Source organism: Chiloscyllium punctatum, chromosome 11 (genome assembly GCF_047496795.1).
Source record: "Chiloscyllium punctatum isolate Juve2018m chromosome 11, sChiPun1.3, whole genome shotgun sequence".
NCBI classification, from domain to species: Eukaryota; Metazoa; Chordata; class Chondrichthyes; order Orectolobiformes; family Hemiscylliidae; genus Chiloscyllium; species Chiloscyllium punctatum.
Genome location: NC_092749.1, coordinates 37,473,919 through 37,494,758, shown reverse-complemented (window position 1 = coordinate 37,494,758; position 20,840 = coordinate 37,473,919). Strand labels below are relative to the sequence as shown.

The following is a 20,840-nucleotide window of genomic DNA, read 5'->3' as shown; positions in this document are numbered from 1 at the left end:
AAAAGGTTGAGACAGAGGGACCGAGCAGTCTGTTCAAAGCCAATAAAATTATCAGCTTGTGAGGCCTTGGGTTCTTCTTCTGTTGGAACAATAGAAGCAGCCTGAATGGGTGTGGTCCATCTCCCACAGAACTAGGACTTTTAGTATTAGCTTTCTGCAGTTGATAGGATCTTGCAGCTGGATGTGGAAGCTCTTATTCCTCTCTCTGTTACAGTGAAAAGCTGGAGTTCTCTTCCTGCTGCTAGAATTACATGTGAGACAATCTGTTAGATTATATTACTTACAGTGTGGAAACAGGCCCTTCGGCCCAACAAGTCCACACCGCCCCGCCGAAGCGTAAGCCACCCATACCCCTACATCTACCCCTTACCTAACACTACGGGCAATTTAGCATGGCCAATTCACCTGACCTGCACATCTTTGGACTATGGGAGGAAACCGGAGCACCCGGAGGAAACCCACGCAGACACGGGGAGAATGTGCAAACTCCACACAGTCAGTCGGGGAATTGAACCCGGGTCTCTGGTGCTGTGAGGCAGCAGTGCTAACCACTGTGCCACCGTGACGCCCTAATTCACTGAATTTGCCTTTGTCAAGGATATGTTTATGGGATGTTACTGCATTGGAATAGTTAATTAGTAGTTAATATGCATTATTTTGTTAAGCAAGAGTAACAATTGAGCCAATTCTTTTTGTTTCTTTTTATTTTGACTATTTTAACTCTATTGTAAAAACAAAATGTGTTTTTCTTAACACCAAGTTGCTTCAGCAATCCAATTGTATCTGGAATGCTACGCCTTATACTTTTACCTTGAAAATAAGAAAAAAATTATGGTCGTGGTAATATATTTTGAGGTAGTTTAGTCAAGTCCTTAACAGATCAATTTGTCCAGTTGTGAGGATAATACAGTCTATATTAAACATCTTCTTTGTCAAAAGCCTGCTGTTTCAATGCCACATAGGCATTTAACTCGACAGCAGTACATCAAGGACCCAGACCTGGAAGTAGTGTCTGCCGATCAGATATTGGCATGTCTATAGAATTGAGGAGTGATGGTTGTTTTCAATAGGACACTCACCCAAGGTGGATAATTATCAATGGATCCTAAGCCACAGGTGAGTGATGGTGGGAGCAGTGGTGTTGTAGGTGGGTTCATAAGGGACGGGAGGTTGGCAGCAAGGGCAGGGAATGCTGTGACCCTTAATCAGAGTGCCTCTGAGCAAGAGACCCCACAGGGAACCTGCAAGCATTCCTGCATGGGGCTGTGTATTGTGCTCCCTGTATGGTGAGCCTCTTGCCTGTGGCTGGATGAACAGCAGTGGTTTGTCAGGATGACGCTCTTATGTGGATATTAATTGTTTAATTAAGGGCTTCACTTGGAAGTAGACCATTCTCAGGGCTTTCTGTCGCAGATTTAATTGGTAGAAACAGACATTGAGAGGGTTCCCAGTCACCACCATCCTGCTTAATTCAATGCCTCCCCTGTCATCAAACACCATAAAAACGGTTATTAAACTCCATTTTTAGTGTTTCATTTTCACGTTCTTTAAGATGTGTTTGCAAACACAGAAACAAAAGCTCAAATTTTCCATTTCACACAGCTGGTAGAATGGGCATGGTTGGAAAAAAAGGGCTGGGAAGTCTGTTGAGAGATCCATAACGTTGGATCTCTGCCTGCCTTGTGTAGTCAAAGTGCTTTCTCACAAATTGTGTGGGCTTTATTTAATGATTTAAATTAATGCTTACGTCAGTATCATGAATGAAAGCCAGGTTTCCTAATTTTTTCATGACATTAGCAGTTGGTTGAGATGACATGCTTAATTCAGGTCAAGCTGTTCTTGGGCAGATAGAGGGTACCTGCTTAAAATGGAATTGGATTAATTTTATTATGATCACTCCTGAAAGGGGGGAGCTGTGGATCTCTGAAACCTACAGTTTATTTCTTTATTTGTTTCTTTTTTAAACCATTTCCTTTCATTGTTGCCAACTATATTGCTAGCAACACATTTTAATTAAAAATCGGAATGTAAGACATTCATCTTAAACATTTATAGAAATTACAACACGGACACAGCATTTGTGAGTAATGGTATTTATTCTTCACATGGACAGTAAAATCCAATGCAAAACCATGGTGCCAGACCTGTTCTCCTATCATTTCTTCCCTTTCACTTAACTGATATCACAAATTCCAAAGAATTAGGAAACAGGTAATCAATAAATCTAGCATCACTTAATCATTATCATTTAAAAACATATTTAGTCCTATCATCTTTTTATTCCTCAACTGGAAACAATTGACTGTACCCCTTCCCTTCAATATTTTAAAACCTTTCAAAATATTCTGTTCTAATGAAGATGGAACAAATGAAAAAAGTTACGCAAGCCAACCTCAACTGAAAAATAGCTACAGACTCCCTCAAACCTTCCTTTCTAAGCATAGATTTATGTCCAAACTTTTGCAAATTTATCAGAGTCTAATAAAAACTATCTTTGCAAGCTTCACTTCATCAGGCAAATAGAGGTGCTCCTGTATCCTCTGTCAGGAGATAACTCACCTGCAAATTTATTTATATTGATGCCATTGCCAGTGGCAGTCACAGTCACCATGTCACTGAACTTGTATGCTTCAGGCTCATTCTAAGTTACAATATGGGACATATTAGTGCAGTAGGACAGAGGCCATTACCAGTGAATAAGGGAATTAAAAAAAAAATTTGAAGGGTAATATCTTTATAAAATCTAGCACTGTTTTCTTGCAATTATCATTGCAAGAATTTTAAGATTCTTCCTGACTTGTTTGGACCGAATCAAGGTTTTTGCTGGAGAGAAGGTGAGATAAGCTAACTAAGTAACTGGCCCAAACTAGTCACAAACCCACAACACAAAGTGGCTGCGCAGAGGCTGATAGCCAAGTTCGATACCCATGGGGATGGCCTCAACCAGGATCTTGGATCTATGTCACACTACAGTGACCCCACTGCAAAACACACACACACACCCACCCCCCTACACATAAGTTTATGGGGTGAATTTGTACTTGCAGAATTACATTTTATTTTTCTCAAAGTCTACATGAATCATAAGATCATAAGACATAGGAGTAGAAGGAAGGCCATTCGGCCCATTGAGATCACTCCGTCATTCAATCATGGCTGATGGGAATTTCAACTCCACTTACCCGCACTCTCCCCATAGCCCTTAATTCCTTGTGAAATCAAGAATTTTCAATCTCTGCCTTAAAGACATTTAACGTCCCAGCCTCCACTGCACTGTGGCAATGAATTCCACAGGCCCACCACTCACTGGCTGAAGAAATGTCTCGTTATTTACATTATAAATTGACCTCCTCTAATTCTAAGGTTATGCCCACAGGTCCTAGTATCTCCGCCTGATGGAAACAAATTCCTAGCGTTCACCCTTTCTAAGCCATGCATTATCTTGGGAGTTTCTATTAGATCTCCCCTCAGCCTTCTAAACTCTAATGAATACAATCTCAGGATCCGCAGTCATTCATTGTATGTTAGGCCTGCCATTCGAGGGATCATCTGTGTGAATCTCTGCTGGACACGGTCCAGTGCCAGTATGTGTTCCTGAGGTTTGGAGCCCAAAATTGGACACAGTATTCTAAATGGGGCCTAACTGGAGCATTATAAAGTCTCAGTAACACATCACTGCTTTTATATTCCAACCCTCGAGATAAATGACAACATTACATTTGCTTTCTTAACCATGGAGTCAACTTGCAAGTCAACCTTTAGAGAATCCTGGACTAGCACTCCCAAATCCCTTTGTACTTTGGCTTTATGAGTTTTCTCACCGTTTAGAAAATAGTCTATGTCTGTATTCTTTTTCCAAAGTGTGAGATCTCACATTTACTCACATTGAATTTCATCAGCCATTTCCTGAACCACTCTCCTAAACTGTCTAAATCTTTCTGCAGCCTCCTCACCTCCTCAGAACTACCTACCTGTCCGCCTAACTGTGTATTATCGGCAAACTTCGCCAGAATGCCCCCAGTCCCTTCATCCAGATCATTAAGATGAAGTGAACAGCTGCTGCCCTCAACACTGAACACTGCGGGACACTACTTGTCACTAGCTGCTATTCCGAAAAAGAACCTGTATCCCAACTCTCTGCTTTCTGTCAGACAGCCAAACCTCAATCCATGTCAGTAGCTCACCTTACTCAGCAGCCTCCCGTGTGGCACTTTATCAAAGGTTTTTTGGAAGCCTAGATAGATAACATCCACTGGGTTTCCCTGGTCTAACCTACTTGTTACCTCTTCAAGGAATTCTAACAGGTTTGTCAGGCACGACCTCTCCTTACTAAATCCATGCTGACTTGTTTTAATCCAACCCTGCTTCCAAGAATTTAGAAATCTTATCCTTAACGATGGATTCCAGACTTTTACCGACAACGGAGGTTAGGCTAATTGGCCTATAATTTTCCATCTTTTGTCTTAATCCTTTCTTGAACAAGAGGGTTACAACAGCAATTTTCCAATCATCTGGGACTTTCCCTGACTCTAGCGATCTTTGAAAGATCACAACCAATGCCTCCACTATTTCCTCAGCCACCTCCCTCAGAACTCTAGGATGTAGCCCATTGGGGTCAAGGGATTTATCAATTTTTCGACCTTTTAGTTTTTCTTGCACTTGCTCTTTTGTAATAGCTACCATACTCAACTCTGCCCCCAACTCTCCTTAATTGTTGGGAAACTACGCATGTCTTCTACACAAAGTACTTATTGAGTTCTTCAGCTATTTCTTTATCTCCCATCACTAGCCTTCCTGCATCAATTTGGAACGGCCCAATTTCTACTTCTGCCTTTATGAATTGAAAGAAATTTTTACTATCATTTCTAATATTACTGGTTAGCCTACCTTCATATTTGATCCTCTCCTTCCTTATTTCTCTCTTTGTTATCCTCTGTTTGTTTTTGTAGTCATCCCAATCTTCTGATTTCCCAGTGCTCTTGGCCACTGTATAGGCTCTCGCTTTTTCTTTAATACATTTCTTGACTTCTTTTGTCAGCTGTGGCTGTCTAATTGCCCTCCTCCACCCCGCAGATAATCTTTTTCTCTTTGGGATGAACTTGTGTACTGTGTCCTCAATTACACCCAGAAACTCCTGCCATTGCTGCTCTGTCTTCCCCACTAGGCCCTGCTTCCAGTCAATTTTTGTCAGTTCCTCTCCCTGTAATTACTTTATTTAACTGTAACACCTTTACATTTGATTTTGCCTTCTCTCTTTCAAACTGCAGACTGAACTCTACCATATTATGGTCGCTGCCTCCTAAATGTTCCCTTACTTTAAGATCTTTTATAAAGTCTGGCTCATTACATAGCACTAAGTCCAGAATAGCCTGCTCCCTTGTGGGCTCCATCACAAACTGTTCCAAAAAGCCATCCTGTAAGCATTCCATAAATTCCCTTTCTTTTGATCTACTGGCAATATTATTCACCCAGTTCATTTGCATATTAAAGTCCCCCATGATCAGACTGACCTTGCCTTTCTGACATATCCTATCTATTTCCCGGTACATCTTGCGCCCCTGATCCTGACCACTGCTGGGAAGTCTGTACATAACTCCCAGTAAGATTCCATGCAAGATTCTGTAAATCCCATTTTTAGACATTGAATCAGTCTGAACATTGGGATGCAGACAGGGCCAGCATGGCATCCTTCACACAGGGCACTTCACACCTTCAATGCATTTATCTGGGCCAGCATGGCATCTATTGTTAATGTTCACTTGAGGATTAGTTTCCCTACAGTGTGGAAACAGGCCCTTCGGCCCAACCAGTCCACACCGCCCCTCCGAAGAGTAACCCACCCAGACCCATTTCCCGCTGACTAATGCACCTAACAGTATGGGCAATTTAACATGGCCAATTCACCTGACCTGCTCATCTTTGGACTGTGGGAGGAAACCGGAGCACCTGGAGGAAACCCATGCTGACACGGGGAGCACGTGCAAACGCCACACAGACAGTCACCTGAGGCTGGATTCGAACCCAGGTCCCTGGTACTTTGAGGCAGCAGTGCAAACCACTGAACCACCGTGCTTGGGATTTACATACGAAAGAACTGAAACCAACATGGTCATTCTAAAAGATGAGAGACTGAACAAACAATCCAAGTTTTTTTCAATATACAATTTCAATCACACTGTGAACTTTTGCTATAAATTCTGTGTCTTATGATCTTATACTCCATAACCACTGATGAAGGAGCAGCGCTCTGAAACCTAGTGCTTCCAAATAAACCCTGTTGGACTATAACCTGGTGTTGTGTGATTTTTAACTTTGTACATCCTATTCCAACACCAGCACCTCCAAATCATAAACTAGTCATGGAGCTGATAAATAGTAGACTCATCTGAAACATGGTAGTATAAATAAGAGAGAGTAAGTAGTATGCATGAAGTGTAATGAGACAGAGTGGATTGCTGAGAGTTTGGTGAGTAACTGTTCAGTGACAATAGGAGAGGGGTGCTCTTTGTTCTTCTATTTTTGTCAGCCTCCAGGTGACCAGGAATTATAAAGGTACATGGTAGTCTGAGTTTGAAGGAAAAAGTATACCAAAGAGGGATATCACAGGAGAATTACATTTAATTAGTTTCTAATCTTGGGTTGTTAGGTGATCATTCATCTGTGTGGCAGGGCAGCTCCTGATGCTGCCTGGCTTACTGTGTTCTTCTAAACTCCTGTTTGTCTACTTTGGATTCCAGCATCTGCAGTATTTTTTTGTCTCTAACTCAATCTTGTGGAGTCCCCATCTTGTAACATGTCAGAAATCATGGGTACTTTGCATGGTCTACATGAACATAAGTGCAGGAAGTGTCATCAGCTCTCAAATCAGGTTTCAAGACTCATTCAGTGCCTGGAATCACAACTGTGCATCTATGTGGATAACACATTCAGAGCAATGGGCACATCATGAGTTAGTGGCAAGCAAGCAGGTAGAGAATGGGTGACCGCTAGACAGTCCAAGAGGAACATGAAGGTAGTGCAGGGTTCCTCTGAGGCTGCACTCAAGAACTGGTTTTCCACTTTGGATAATGGTGAGGATGATGGTTCCTCAGAGGAGTGCAGCAAGTGCCAAGCCTGTGTCACCACTGGCACAGGAGGGAAGGAAAGAAAGTGGAACAAGAGCAATGTTAAAGGATCATTAATTAGGGGAGCAGACAGGGGCTTCTAAAGTCATAGATATAGATCTTGGATAGTACTAGGGTCAAAAGGGTCACAGAGAGGCTGCAGGACATTTTCTTGGGAGTGGGTGATCAGCCAAAGGTCATGGTCCAGATTGGTATGAAGAATATAGGTTGGGGGGGCGGGGGAGGTGTCCTGCAATTAGAATTTAGGAAGCAGGGTAGAAATTTAGCAGGGAGGACTTCAAATGTAGTAATTACTGAATTATTCCCAGTACCATGTACAAATGACTATAGAAATAGGACCTCTAGAGAGATGAATGCATGGCTGAAGGATGGTGCAGGATGGAAGGTTTCAAATCCCTGAGATACTGGGATTTGGCACCTGTACAAACCAAAGGGTTTGCACCTGTTCTGTACCAGCACTGAGTTCCTTGTAGGGTGGTTTGCTATTACTGTTGGGAAGTTTTAAATCAACTTTTCAGGAGTGTTTGAACCAGAAAAGAAGATTGGAAAGGAATATCAGGATACACAAAATACTTGAAGAGATAGTTGGGACTAGAATGGAGAACATAAATTTAATTGCTGGAGTCAGAGTAAGGGAGAACTCAAAGCATTCTAAATCAGAGTTATGCTGCATGTGAAAGTATAATAAATCAACTTGATGAGTCAAGGGCATGATTTGCCATGTGGAACTATGATGTGCTGTTGATGACAGATATCTGGTTGAAAGAAGGGCAGAACAGGAGTTAAATATTCCCAGTTAAAGACTGTTCAGTTAAAGAAGAAAAGGAGGAGTGGTGATAGTCTCGAAGGAAGAGGATTCCTTGCGGGTTTCAAGGACATAATTGATTTGGCTTTAGTAAGGAACAAGAAAGGTTCATTACTTGCTTTCCCCACCAGGCTCAAGTCTGTTAGGAGAAAATGAGGACTGCGGATGCTGGAGATCAGAGTTGAAGAGTGTGGTGCTAGAAAAGGACAGCTGATCAGGCAGCATCTGATGAACAGGAATATTCTGTGGCCCTGTAAAGACATAGAACAGAGATTCCCAAATCCCTTCCCACAATAAACCCATTTTGAGACTTGAAAATTGTTATAGCCCCTCACTGAAAACTGTGGTGGGGTAGACAAAGGGAGTGCCCATCAAAGCAAGGCAGGGGGCGGGGAGGGATGAGAAAAGACCTGTAAAAGAGGAGGAAGGGAGATGAAGTTCATTGCTGCTTCAGTGATCCCTGCATTTTCAGTTTGTGACCCCACCTAGGGTGCCGACCTCCACTTTTGGAATTCCCAGTCAGGATTATCAAAGAAGAGTCATGAAGAAATATTATGAAGATTGAAGGAAAATCGTTTTAAAAACATATTCAGGATGATCAAGGATATTGGCACCTGACAGCTTCTAGGATAGCCAGCACAGACCTCTAAGATGTTGCTGTGATGATCACAGGTGGGTCGGGCATTGATCAAGTGGAACCCACTTCTGTTCATGAATTCAGCAGTGCTATAATATCATATTTTCAATGCATCATGTATACAATGTATACAGTTTGCACTTGGGGAAGACAGTGCTGTTTGCAAATCCCACTGCCCAGGCTGTAGCACTGACCTTGCCATGGGGAAATGAGATGAAGCAGTCTAATCTTGCACTAATTATATTCGTAACATCCTTAAGGATGATGATTAGGTTGAAGATTGGGAGATTCTACACAGGTTCCCATTTGATGCTCAGAATGAGCCAAATGCATGAAAGTTAAGGGCTGCTCTCACCCTGATGGTCACTGGGCTCGGTTAGCCACTAAATCCTTCAGAACACCAAGGCATGCACCAGCAGACAATATCATGGTGTTATGTTGTCCTAGGACAACCTCTGTCTGTGCCTGCACTCTCCTTTGCTCATCTGAAGGAAATGACATCAAGATCTCTACATTCTCAGTCTTCTAAACCTCCTCTGCATCCTGAGGAAATGAGTCTGCTGTTCTTTCTCCATATGGATAGTGTTTGGCATCTAATGGGGATTGCTGTTGTTCCTGGGTTTGCTTATACCTTTGAACCTCTTCAATATTCTGTAGCCACGCTGTCTTTGTATTAATGTGACAATAGCATCTGGCACTGCTGGATCCATTTGAGCTGAGTCCAATCAACCTATGTGAGGAATATCAGAAATAAATATCATTTATTAGTGATATCATTCCTGTACAGTTGTAGCAAACGAATGAGGCTTCAATCAAGGCTGTGATAAGTAGGGTATGGAAGCTGCCCATGATCATTGTGAAAACATTTGGGAAGCCAAATGCATGGTTATGTGCTGGTCATAGTCAGAGACTCATATAGCACAGAAGAAGCGCTTCGGACAATTCAGTCTATGTCAATCTACCAACATTCATCCACTTGGCCTATAGCCTCGAATGTTAAGACTTTCTAACTGTGTACTCATCCATTTACTTTTTAAACATCCCACCCACTGGGTGGAAAATGATTTCCTCAAATCACCTTCTCTCTTCACCTTAAAATTATGCACTCCTTTATTGATCTAAGGTGAAAAATGCTTGCTGTCCACTCTGTTCACGTTCCTCGTAATCATATAACCTCAATCAGGTCCCTCCTCAGCCTTCTCTGGTCCAAAGAAAACAATCCGAGCCTGTCCAGCTTCTCTCCATAGCTAAAATGCTCCAACCCAGGCAACGTACTGGTGAATCACCTTTGCACCCTGTCAGGTGCAATCACATCCTTCCTGGAGACCAGAACTGCACAGTGCTCTAGCTGTGGCATAACCAAAATTTTGTACAGCTCCAATAATAACCTCCATGCTCTTATAATGTATCCCACGACTAATGAAGGCAAGTGTCTGTATAGCTTCTTAAGCACACTATTAACTTGTTCTGCCACCTTCAGGGATATGTAGATAAGCATCTCAATATCTCTCTGTTCCTCTGAGCTTCCTAGTGTCCTGCTAGTCACTGATGACACCCTTGTCTTGTTACTTCTACCAAAGTGCATCACTTTACGCTTTCCAGGGTTAAATTCCATCTGCCACTGATCTCATATTCTGCACCAGTTTCCTGACCACTGATGTGAGACTCATTCATCTGTTTCTTAGGCCCTAGTTTATCCCTAGCATCTTTCTTGAAAAGTGGATCTAGATTAGCTGTCCTCCAGTACTTTGGAACCTCTCCTGTGGTCAGAGAGGAATTAAAAATTTGGTTCGATGCAGGCCATGTCCAGTTGAGATCTTAAGAAGTGCATAAGGACCAGGAAGGCACAATGTTGTGCATTGAACCCAACTAACAATATGGAGTGAATCAAAGATCTTTTGGTTTTGAAAATATCACATCTGAGGAATTATGCTACTTTGTTACATTGCTGTTATTGGTCAAGGACATTGATGCAGTTGCAACTGCTGAATGTTATTTTGTAACTTTATTCAGTCGTCAGAAAACAGTGATACGTTCTAAACTTCAATTGGGTTCAGTGACCAGACTCAAGCCAAGAAAAGAACTCAGAATAAAATTGAAAGGCCATACTGACTTTGACAGCCATTGGCAGTGATTTCAGATGGTAAATATTGTCCAGAAGATAGCTCTATCAATGTTTTACTGCTAACAATCAGATTGTTTAGACAGGTTAACTATACCTGTTACTGGAGACCTGCTGTGTAGTGGTGCAGTGGGCATTATGCTGCACAACATGTGCCATTTCACCAAGTCCATCCTTTTGTGCTCTTGCCAGTTCTCCTCCAGTAACATAATACTGTGGAAGTCCTCGAAGTACAACAAAAACCTAATAAATGCAGACAGAGTTTGAATCAATTTACTGTTAATGAAGGCTATAGCTTTCTCATTATATTCTCTCAATGTATGTTCCATTTGTAAGGACAAAAATATCGTTGTATTGATGAACTACTGTTAGAACAAGAGCAGCTTTCAACTTAAAAAGATAGTTTGTTGTTTTTTGCCTTAAAACATAAATTGATCACATTAGTTATTCAGTGACTTTGCTGGTTTATTTTTAATGGGTTAATCCCTTCACTAAAACTACAAAGGACTATCACATGAAAGTGTAAAGTATATAACCACTATTATTGTCAATATTGATTTCAATGCTAACTGTTTGCCCATCAGTATGACTTCTGACTTTGAATGGTTTGCTCTATAACACAAAAGGCTTATCTAATGCAGGTTGAAGTGCTAGAAATTGAGAGATTAATAGAATGGATCTAGCACCAGAAGGAAACTAGAAGGCATTGACTGCGGTGGTGGCAGTGCCTGGAGTAGCGACTCCTGGCAGTGGTATGCCCAGAGCAGAGAGTCTTGGTGGTGTTGATGAGGCTGCAGCAGTAGGGAGCCAGGTTCTCCTGGGGCATTGGTGTATTGTTGCTGTATCCAGAACAGGGACACTGTGGCCTGGAACACCTCACAGAGACCCTGCAGAAGCACTGGAGCCTTGCTTGAGAACCAATTGGAACAGAAGATGGACTCTATTCAGGTAATTTTTTAAAATTCTTTTTGTAACTCACTGGATTGTGATGACAAAACAGCTTTCACTGTATCTTCCTAGATATATGTGACAATAAGATCATCTATTCATACATTTATTCATTCATTCATTCAAACCATTCAATCACTTGTGCTGATGCTGATTCTCTGCAAGAACGACTAAGCTTATCCCTCTCATTGAATTAAAAAAATCATAAACAGAGGCCATTCATCCCATTTTAGAATGTTTTGTTGACAAGGACACATCCAATCGAAACTCACTTTCCAGCTTTTGGTATATAGCTTTGTAATTTATGACGTTACAAATACATTTTCAAGTACTTTTGACTGTATTGAGGATTCCTGTATCTACCAATCTTTTAGGTAGTGAGTTTCAGACATGCTATATACTCTGGGCAAAACACTTCCATCAGATCTGCTCTAAATATCCTACTTCATATCCTCAACCATGTTCCCTAGTTATAGACTCCTCTACCAAAGGGAGAAGGCCTTTCTATCAACATTACCAAGATTCTAGCAGATTAGAAAGCAGCAAATGTGAGGTCACTGTTTAAAAAGGATGGGAGACAGAAGATGGGGAATTATAGACCGGTTAGGTTAACCTCTATAGTGGGGAAGATGCTCGAGTCTACTATCAAGGAAGAAATAGCAAGGCATCTAGATAGAAAATGACCAAATGAATGCTATTCTGTTGGCAATCAGCAATTAATGATGTGCCTCAGGGATCAGTGTTGGGACTGCAATTATTCACAATTTACAGAGATGATTTGAGTTGGGGACCAGGTGGAGTGTGTCAAAGTTTGTGGATGACATTAAGATGAGTGGGAGAGCGAAGTGTGAAGAGGACTCTGAAAATTTGCAGGAACATAGATACTTTAAGTGAGTGGGCAATGGTCTGGCAGTTAATAAATGTGAAGTCATCCATTTTGGTAGGAGTAAAAGTAAAAAGGTCTATTATTTGAATGGTAAAAAGTTGCAACATGCTGCTGTGCAGAGGGACCTGGGTGTCCTTGAGCATGAATCACAGAAGGTTGGTCTGCAGGTACAACAGGTAATTAGGAAGGTAAATGGAATGTTGTCCTTCATTGCGAAAGAGATTTGAGTTTAAAAGAGGGGAGGTTATGTTGCAGCTGTGTACAGTGCTGGGGAGGCCACACTTTGAATACTGTGAGCAGTTTTGGTCTCCTTACTTGAGAAAGGATGTACTGGCACTGGAGGGGGTGCAGAGGAGGTTAACTACATTGATTTCAGAGTTGAGGGGTTTGGCTTATGAGGAGAGGCTAAGTAGATTGGGACTATATTCATTGGAATTTAAAAGAATGAGGGGGGATATTATGGAACCATATAAAATTATGAAGTGAATAGGTAAGATAGACATAGTGAGGATGTTTCCACTGACAGGTGAAACTAGGACAAGAGAGCATTGCCTCAAGATTAGAGGGAGTAGATTTAGGACTGAATTGAGAAGGAACTTCTTCACCCAGAGGGTTGTCAGTCTATGGAATTCCTTGCCCAGTGAAGTAGTTGATGCTACTTCAGTAAATATTTTTAAAGATAAGGTAGATTTTATTTGAACAATAAAGGAATTAAGGGATACAGTGGGGGGAGCTGAATGGAGCTGAGGCCATGAAAAGATCAGTCATGATCTTATTGAATGGCGAAGCAGGCTTGAAGGGCCAGACTGCCCACTCCTGCTCCTAGTTCTTATATTCTTGTGACTCCTCACAATTTTATACATTTCTATTTAGAGTCCAATCAATCTCCTCTGTTCTAAAATAAACCAAGCCTCACCCCATAGGTGAAATTTTCCAGTGTAGGCAACATCTTCAGAAATCTCTGACCCCTCTAGTGCAAGTACATCTTTTCTGTTCTGATGAAAAGTTACTGGACTTGAAATGTTAACTGTTTTCCTTTCTATAGATGCTGGCAAGCTTAGAGTTTTTCCAACACCTTCTGATTTTGTTACAACTTTCCTATAGTGTTCAGACCAGAACAGCATGCAATACTCTAATTGTGGCCTAACGAGTGTTTATGAAGTTCCAATTTCACCTTGTGGTTGAGTTCACAATGACAATTATCCCATATCTCTTCCTAATGGTCTTTTCTACCATTTCAACCACCTTCTGGAATCTATGAACATTCAGACTAAAAGCCTCCTATTGCTTTATACATTTCAGTATCCTTTCAGGTATTGCATATTCCCTTCCCTTCCACAAGTTTTGACCTCACCTGGATTGAACTCCATTTGTGACTGTTTTACTTAGATTAGATTACTTACATTAGATTTCTTACAGTGTGGAAACAGGCCCTTCGGCCCAACTAGTCCACATCAACCCGCCAAAGCGGGTCCCATTCCCCTATATTTACCCCTGCACCTAACACTATAGGCAATTTAGCGTGGCCAATTCACCTAACCTGCACATTTTTGGACTGTGGGAGGAAACCGGAGCACCTGGAGGAAACCCACGCAGACACGGGGAGAATATGCAAACTCCACACAGTCAGTCGCCCATTTCTATGCTTTCTTCTTCATTATTGATCACACAACCAATTTTGTATCACCCGAGAACTTCTGAATCTTGTGCCCTAAAATCAAGTCCATGTCAATGATGGATGCTACAAAAGGCCAGGATTCTAGTTCTGTGCTCTGCAGAGCCTCAAGGAAAACAGCTTTCCAGTCTTCCCACAGCCTGCAAATTTTTTTCTCTTCAGATGCTTATCCTATTTCTTTTGAAAGCCATGATTGCATCTGCTTCCAACAGACTCTCAGACAGTGCATTTCAGATCCTGACCACTCACTACGTAAAAAAGATTTATCTTCACCAATGGCTCCTTTGTCAAGCATTTTAAATTGATGTCCTCTGGTTCCTGACCAATCTGCAATGAGAAAAGTCTCACGTTATTTATTCTTTCTAAATCCCTCATGATTTTGAACAGATCTATTAAAAATTCTCTTTTCTAAGGAGTACAAGCACAGCTTTTCCAATCCACTCACATGACTGATGTCCCTCATCCCTGGAGCCATTCCCATAAATCTTTCCTGCAGTCTCTCTGAAGTCTTCACATCTTGCACTGTGCTAAATTGACAATTTACTGATATCTTCAGATGTGTTGGATGTGGCAGCCCAAATCCCTGCAGATTTGTTGGGCGGCTCAGGTCGATAGAGTTGACCAGTCTGAGAGAAATGTGTTGTGGGAGGAAAGCAATGGGCCTTTCCTGCCTTGTATTTATACTTTGATGACTTGGGGGATTCATTGAACCACGTCATTTTTTTTTCAAACTTATGTTGCCCAATAGGACTTGTGCTAGTTTAGAAGAAAAGAGTAAACTTTTAGAACTGGTGTTCTTTTGTCCACTATTTTTGAAGCAGGTGTTGTCTGTTTTGTTAAATGGGACAAGGTCTGACAAAATACAGGACAAACTAATATATATAAACGACAAGTATTCAACTACAATATATAAGCAATAGTAATTTGCTAGCATATTATTGTATATATTACTCAAAATGTGGCTAGATCTTTGCTAGTTATGGGACTAGGGAATAAAGTTCCAGCTTTTGTTATTAAAACATAACATCAAAACACAGCCAAATTTGTGCTAGCACACCTAATTTTTCTAAATGCAATTTATTGATAAAATATATAAATTGTTTGTATTTATCTGTTTTGTGACTGTTAAAACTACTTTTAGTTTCACAATTGGCAAAATACTCTGCTGGAGCATTGCAACATGCCATTTTTCAAAAAAAACCTTTGAAGGTTGCTCCTGCACCAGTGCACAGTTTTTATTTCCTTTTAAAAAGAAGTCTCTTCGCTTTTTTGCCATATGCTACTGAAAGACTACTGACATGATTAAAAAAATCTCCTCTCAACTACTTTTTATATATGACTTTAGATGGATGAGATAAGAGAGCAGAACATACTCAGCATCAACAGAAATGGCCCCATCTGAAGAACACAGCTATGTTAGCACTGAGCCGTCCATTAAGCCCACTCAGACACTTACAGGCAAACACTGGCAGTTTTTTTTAATATACTTGATTGAAAGAAGAAGCCAGGATTGAACACCACAGCTGAATAACTTCAAATATAAATAGCCCCTTCATTAAAGTGGTTGTTCTTTAATTTATAATTGAACTTAAATAAAGAGTGACTTTAAAGCAGCTGTTTCTAATATTGGTTCCTCCTGCACATGAAAGGAACATTATTCTGACAGCAGTCTCACTACCCTTGGGTGTTATCCGAAGAGCATGTTTTGTACCCACCTAATGCATTTGAGGTAGCTTTCATTTATTTTCATTCCAATAAAATAAATGGTTTTGTAATTAAATTTCTCCACCAGCTTTATTTAATAGCTGCACTGACAAGTGCTAATATAGAAATGAGTCGAAGAGCGTGAAACATATCGTACTGTTTTTCAATCTGCAAGCAATTTTGCATGAAGGAGCAATCAAATCTTATGCAAGTGAAGCATTTTCATTAATCTGTTAATTCAGTACATACTGCCCACTCAGCAATAGTTCATTTTTTATAAAACAAAAATATCATGAACTGAACCGTTGTTCGAAACCATCTTGTGGTCTCTGGCAGTATGGCCTGTGGAAATTCGTTGACATGACGCCATGAAATGTTGCAGCTGTCTGAAGGGACTGGCTGCCCTGTACATTTCCTAACATTGGCAAACTGTCAAATTCAAAGTCTGCCTCTTTCTCCCTGCCTCACTGTCAAACTTACTTAGAGATAAATCCTATAGAAGAAAATTGACAGGAGCCATTACTGATTTGGACTTCATCTCCTCCTTGTAGTGAAAAAAAACCCACTTGAAATTGTGGAAAAAAAAATGCCAATTTAATTGTCATTTTTATAACCCTTTGTGCACAGGAAACCCTAACCAGAGTCTGAATTTTGCCAGTGATTCTAACCTCGACGTTGAGGAGGAGTTTAGATGTGAACCTCATCAAGTTAAGGAAGAATAACTGATGTGAGAATAATGTCAGAAGAGCAAGTGCAAAACAAAAAGAAAATTCTAACACTCAAAGTGTCAAAGCTAAAGCTGACAAAGTACTTTCCATAGTCCTGTATTGGCCTGAAGTGACCACTAGAGGGTTGAAGCTACCCACAGCCAGGATTAAGAGCAAACTAAATACACTGGCCATGTGTGCATACCTCTCTTGATAGCAGGTTGATTATCATTAAATTAGCCTTCATCCAAACTTTAAGGTGTTCTGTTTTGTATCACTTCTTTGTTTTAGCAATCCTAAATTCTTAAAAAAAATGCACATTTAAAGTTACAAACTGAAACGAGGACTACTTTCAGACTATAAGACCGTTCAGGAGAACATGTGAGCTAAATATTACCCTAAATACTCTTGATTGCTACTTGAAATAGAGACTCTAATCATATTCATATACATTTTTCTGTTTTAAACTTATTTGAAACCAATTGTTTAAGGGATATCTTCTTCCAAGATCTGAAAACAGTTCTCATTTTGCAGAGGAAACAAGCCAAACAGAGTCTCAGTAACTGGACTCTTGCACTCGGCTGCAACACTGGCAGCAATCCAGGCAACCATTTTGTGCAACGTATATTGTTGCTGTGTGTTGGCCAGACAATTAATTAGCCAGCTAAACTGGGCATATTTGTTTTCAATTTATTTGGTTCTTAATTCCAATTTTGTTATCTCCATAAACTAAAGTAAAATAGGCTAAAAAACATACCTGCCTTTCTCCAGAATAGTTGATTTTGCATCACGAGATATCAGCAATCTCAATAGTTTGATAATTAACTCCAAGAAGCTTGTAATGTAAAATAAAATTGATGGGTCAATTTTGTTACTTCAAATGTACAAGATGTTGCTCATAAAATTTAGATAAACTTTGTTCTTATTTTTCATTTGTGAGCTGAACACAGAATAAAACTGATTAAAATGCATTACTGGTCACAAAAAGGAGATTCAATCTCAACCTGTTACAGTCTATAACAATAGTACATCATGTTATCTTCCTATTTTAAGGAAATATAGAGCTAGAGATGGAATTTTCATTCAGAGGACAGGTGATACCTGGATGTTGACCCAATGTCTCCAGAAAAAGTTCAAAGGCAGCAATCAGTGCTGCTGGATGCTGAGTCAGATGGTTAAAAGATTTGCCTCAGTGCTCTGAAACTTTGCACAAGCTGGAATACTACAGTAAATGCTGCATTGTGCATTCTTGCTGAATGCCCAAATTAAATGAGTATGCCAAAGGGAAAACTTTGTTTGACTGACAGCTTTTTTCTCTGTGATATAGCCTGTCAATTGCATGTGTTAATTTCCAAAAAAAGGGTCAAGTATTTGTAGTATCTGTTACTGAGACTTTAGAAGTCTGGATAATTGACAATATTATAGGGTTGTAGCAAATTTAGCTTTTTTAACTCAAGTAGGAAGTTATAAATGAATGACCAGTTTTTAAAACTTTTCCACTCATGCTATTGGTACAATAGGGTTCATGTATTCTGTAAAGAGCGTGGTATGGATAAATATAAGCACCATAGATTGACACAGGGGGTATGAGGCCTATGGGGGAATGGGGGGGCAGAGGAACACACGTTGGCATAAAGTACCTTAAAGACCATGAACAGTGAGTGGAGGGCATATGTTGGCAAGGAATGCATGAGGAACCACCAGGGGTGTGGGTGAAGGAGTATAGTTTGACATGATGTGCACAAAGGGTGTGACTGAACAGATATATGGCAAGGGAACATGAGTAAGATCTTTTGAATTTAGCTTTCAAATGTTCCCTCTTTTGAATTATGGTTCACAATATCTCAGAAGGGTCATGAATCGCAATGCCTTAAAAGGTTGCCCAGACTCCATGAGAATTGTGGGACACTAGGAAATTCCTCTTCCTGCATTGGAGCCAGCCAGGTCAGAAATGCAAGGTATAGGCTCATGACCAACACAATTATGAAGCCTTAATCATGCTGGTGAAGCCAGGATCATTGGAAATGGGGCAAGGAATACTAGTAAATAGCTCTGGGCCTCCTTTGTAAAGGTTTATGCAGTCACCCTATAAACTGAAGCCTACACATTTTCACTGTGATCCCTAACTATCAAGAAAATGGCCATGTGTTGTTCTGTCATGTGACATTACACCCTGCTGATGTGTTGATAAAAATTCTGGATAACTCCTGACTACCATTGCTGTTGATTAATCTCATGATTACATAGCTTGCATACCGCTGCCTGTAGCAGTCTAGACCCAAGCTTCACCTGTAACATTAAGAGTTGGAGTCCCACACAATTATAGATTAGATTAGATTACTTACAGTGTGGAAACAGGCCCTTCGGCCCAACAAGTCCACACCGCCCCGCCGAAGCGCAACCCACCCATACCCCTGGCCAATTCACCTGACCTGCACATCTTTGGACTGTGGGAGGAAACCGGAGTATCCGGAGGAAACCCACGCAGACACGGGGAGAACGTGCAAACTCCACACAGTTAGTCGTCTGAGGCGGGAATTGAACTCGGATCTCTGGCGCTGTGAGGCAACAGTGCTAACCACTGTGCCACCGTGCCACCCTGGGAGATTTAAATAACATGGTAATTTCTACACTGGAAGCTAAAACAAAACAAAAGGTTGCTTGGCTTTATCAAACATTAATGATCCCAGAAGTCAGTTGAACAGGGAAAATTTTAAAAATGCTTTAAGTTAATTAGGAGTAATTTGAATAATTTCATAACAATCTAATCAAAGATTTAGATCACTTATCTGTATTAAATACAGAATCTATGTGTGAGACCTTTAGGTGGCATAAACTACAACCACAAATTACTTTCTTCTTAACTACCTAAACACACATATTAGTCAAAAACACTGCAACTGTTCCAATATAACTGTTACATTTATACTATCAGTTTGTACAATTCAACATTATGAATTTGTTTTGTTCTTTTATGGATTTTCTACTTATAGGCACTAAAAGCAGTATGAGATTATTTGCAATGAATATTGCAATATTCTTGCTGGAAGTCTGGCAAGAAATTACCTACTATGTTCAACTGCTAATAGTTTGAAAAAAATCTATTTAAAATGTATGTGACGATGAAGGTGTGTTAATAGACATTTTTAAAACAAAGCAAGTATACTGAGCTGCGGTTAAAAGGTTCTCAACACCAGGTTGCATGCTGGATGGCTGTACATATATTGAAATGTGTGACAATGTGTTCCAATTTCAAAGACAAACAAACAAATACATATTGGAGGCAGTGAAATGTTCGAGTGACCTGGTACTGAAAAGGTTAAAAGAAAATCAATTTAAGGAGTCTGGAACCCTTGATGCACAGCTATTTTGTTCTGATCTCTGGTGTAGCAGGTCAGCATTACTGGAGACAGAGTAATAGAAAACATTTCCAGAATTCCCATTTTAAGAGAATTCTGCACTGCCTGTTCCTTACTTAATCTTCCATTAGGCCTTTTAACGAGGGTACATCACATCTCATTAAACTAAATTAAATAGGATCATTTGCAGCAGAATTTAATGTTTTCCACCCTCAATATCATAGGATCCTTCATTTCAACATTTAAAAATGTTTTGTAATTAAACATACCATGATTTTCTATCAGAAATCATTCTTAAATAAAACATATTTTGTACTTACCACTAATTTAAGTTGTCTCCTTTCAATAAAACAAGCCCTGGTTCCCAGTTTAAAAGAAGGCGAGCATTCGTTGCTGATGATGTGTTAGTAGATTCCAGATTAAGTTAATCAGTCTTTTTCTAATGCAGGCATAATTAAAATGCAGCTCTTTAGTCGAGCAGAAAATTCATGTTTTATTGTTCTCGTTCATATTCATCACAGATGCAACCCAGCACTTGTGCCTGTTGGCGCGTCAATTGCTGCAGACCACCAGCGCAGTTCTAAACAGCTGCAGATGGATGCCAGTTCATGAAAGCTATACAAACAGTGGGCAGCAAGTGTAGGCCTACAGCAATGTGTCAGTGTGACACTGAGCCCTTCGTAGAATGTGGATGAAGCAAGAGATATGGAGCAAGGCCTTCAGTTACACTGGAGTTGATTTGTTGGCAGTTTAGATGTGGTGAACAGAAAAAAACTCTAAGCTTGTCAGGCTTTTAAAATCCAGCTCTGAGTCACCTCATCACTTTTCTCTCTCTACTTTATTTCCTCTTATGCTCTTGTTAACCTGCAGTTA

At 40.4% G+C, this 20,840-nt stretch overlaps 1 long non-coding RNA gene across 2 annotated transcripts; it reads right to left on the bottom strand.

Annotated features, from left to right (window-relative positions):
* Positions 1-10,260: 10,260 nt before the first annotated feature.
* LOC140482588 (uncharacterized) lies at positions 10,261-20,552 on the bottom strand. 2 transcript variants are annotated; one of them, XR_011961751.1, is made up of 4 exons: positions 20,288-20,552; positions 17,366-17,443; positions 14,447-14,524; positions 10,261-10,931 (listed from the first exon to the last, which is right to left on the bottom strand). It is a non-coding gene; the product is annotated as an uncharacterized lncRNA (long non-coding RNA). The 2 variants fall into 2 exon arrangements; XR_011961752.1 differs by lacking the exon at positions 14,447-14,524.
* Positions 20,553-20,840: the final 288 nt, after the last annotated feature.